Here is a 3,195-nt window from a genome sequence, read left to right on the forward strand (position 1 = left end):
ACATGTTTATCGACATCTCACAATTGAAACAATTTAATCTTATTGTTTTCACCTATTGCTGATATTAACTGCAACATGCACAGAACGAAAAATTACAAAGTAAATCAGGTTTATAGGTTTTCATTGTTTTATTCTTCAATCAATCCTTCAGGCAATAAATTAAATGTTTTAAATATCAGAACACATATATACAACATACAGCTGCCCTTATACAGAATAAAATAATCCACTTTAAATGATGACAAGATATTTACAATAAAAAGTATAGAAACACACTATTGCATTAATTTTAGAATTCACACTTCCAGTGGAAAAGACTATCCTCCCCTTCCCACCTACACTAATGCCAGCCAACATGTTATGATGCTTATTTGATTCCTACTTTAAGTTGTGGAAAACTAAAAGACCACAGGTATGTTGTCTAAAACTAAACTACCTATATGATATTTATTGGTAATGGATGGATGATTCATATAAACAACGCTTCTTTGCGAGTGATAACGGTAAGAATTTATAATTTGTCAAGTATTTGTTAAATAATGTATTGATGGGGTTTCCACTACTAGACAATGTGTTAAATTTTCTTAACAGCCAATGTGCCCCACAGAAAATCTAAAACATATACTTATTTTCTGGACTGACAAATTCTCAAAAGTGGACACTGTCTTTCTTAATGGTCAATTCAGTGTTATTTGTCTGGTGACCAGTCAATGGCCGCTGATCAGCTGCAGCCTTTCACTATTCCGCCAGAGTGGATGTCCACTGACGGAATACTGAAACACTGCAGCTGATCAGTAGCCACTGATTGGCTGTAGTGGACATGTGACAATGCCATTTGACCATCAGGCTACACAGCCCCAACAGAGAAGAAGTAGCACTGGTCCAGGAGGCAAGTGTATATGTATGTATTTCACATGTTGGCACAGTTAGCTGTTTAGTTGTAAAGTGTTATCCTGTTATCCAGTAGCGGACAAGCCCTTTATTAAGACATGGCACCTTTTTTTCATGCCATAAACAAACTGGTCTTTCTAACCTGAAAGAGTGAAACTCAATTTTTTTTGGGGGGAAGGGGGGAGAGGGGCGAGTGGGAAGAGACCCATTTAGCTTATGGATTTTGTGAAAGTGCAAGTAGCTCGGATCCCCAGATCCCAGTAAGCCACATAGAATATATAGAAAAGTGGGAAGGGTGTTGCTATAATGAAAATTGTGTGACATATAGGTGACTTATGCTACCCTACTTTTCAAACCATTTAGATGACAAAATATCCTGAGGAAATTGATGTAATTTCAAGTTGACTCTCATTTACTAAAGCGACTGCTAGAATCAATGAGGCCCGTGAGCAGATTAATATATTACCTCGTGACTGTTGTGCTTCAATAAGAAAATGTGTGTGCTAGATACAGACCTAGTTGGATTAGTTAGGCAGTTGTGTTAGATTAGTTGTACCCCCGAACATTTAACACAATGATACATCCACCCGCAATAAGACCTTTACATTGCTTCCACCTCGCTGTTCAGTGGTTGTAACTGCAGTAAACTACTGTCACCACAGTGGAAGTAAAGCTGTAATGGCTTCTCAGTTATAAAGGCTTTCATTAGGACTGGAATGAATGATTAATGACTTGTTAATTGCACAATTTAGAAGCTTCCTCTGGCATTTCCGAGTTGAATTCGGAGTTATATTTATCAGCTTGCTGAAAAGAATGCTGTCAAAATGAAAGCAATGTTCATAGCAAAATGGGAAGACAAAATTTAGCGAAAGAGGTCACGGAAATGTTACCCACCAAGACACAGGTGTCAGCAACAACTGAATGAAGTTTCTGGCTTTCTGACTCGACATACATATAATATTTCACATAATCACAGGAAGAGTCAAAGGGAAATATTACGGTACTTATATTTGTCGAGCTGACAACTCCAACCTTAGGTCTTGAAGTTTTAGGGTGAGGTTTACATCAGTTATTAAAACCTTTTCAAACAGAACTAATGTCAATTTAAAAAAACATGCAACTAATTAAAGAGGAAGCTCAAGCGCAATAAAAAAAAATGACAGAAATAGCTGCTTGATTTATTAAAAAGGGAGAAAAAAGCGCCATCGAAATTCTACTTCGCAAAGAATTACGGACTGAAAAGAGATAATGGTTCTGTATAAAATGTCACTATGTAAGAATCATGCTACAACAATATGATCAGGGAGTCAACATGAGATTATGCGTGTGTAGTCTAGACTTTTTTTTTTTTTAGACTGTACTCTTCATTAGGTTTTTAGAATGACACATTTGCCAGCCCTATAAACAATATACAAGGGTGGAGACTATATTAAGGCATTCAAATACCACCTTATGCCCATTTGTCAATGCAAACCAATGAACAAGACAGTCGGTTTTAATAGGATGCTAAATACACCAAGAGGATAATTACAGGTCTGACAATAATGTCGGACACATGCAAATACTGAATCTGGTAAAATCTAAGGGCACATGATTTTTGGACATGGTTGACTTGCTTGCCCTTGGCAAGAGGCAGCATCTTTAGGGTCACATGAATATGGAAATCACTCCTACGTTACCATAACCAAGAATGTTTAGTCAGAAAACAATGCACTCTGCCATACACAATGTAGGAGGGGTCATGTCTAACACTATGCCGAACAGCTGGCTAGAAAATTACATACATTTTGTAAAGCCAGTATACTGCAAGCTTACTTCATGAAAAATAATAAGTCTTGGGCCATATTTCAAACCCAATAAATACCCTGGGTATCTGGGTAAAACATACTGAAAAACATCAACATTTATCTTCTTCGGGAAATACTATAATGGTGCCTAAATAACGCCACTCAACACAACAGTGAATTGCTGCCATTTTGTGTCCAGCTACGATGGTTAATGCCAAAAGTTCAATCTAACCCTTCTTGTGCTCTTGATTAGATTATATAGAAATATCATTGTTCAAGAAATGTTGCTTTTCTTTTCCTTTTATTGCATTTTGATACCTTGGAGGACAAAGTTTTCAAATACAAAAAATAAAATTGCAGTTTGAAGCTGGAAGGTGGAGGTGGGATCAAACAAAATAAAAAATAGGCACTTTGGGAAAATGTAAAATTTCCCAAACTTTATCTTACTTAAAACTTAAAGCTGCCCTGAAGCCATTTCGTAATAAAAAAGTAATAAATACAAGTTGAACATGAAATA

Source organism: Ranitomeya variabilis, chromosome 1, assembly GCF_051348905.1.
Source record: "Ranitomeya variabilis isolate aRanVar5 chromosome 1, aRanVar5.hap1, whole genome shotgun sequence".
NCBI classification, from domain to species: domain Eukaryota; kingdom Metazoa; phylum Chordata; class Amphibia; order Anura; family Dendrobatidae; genus Ranitomeya; species Ranitomeya variabilis.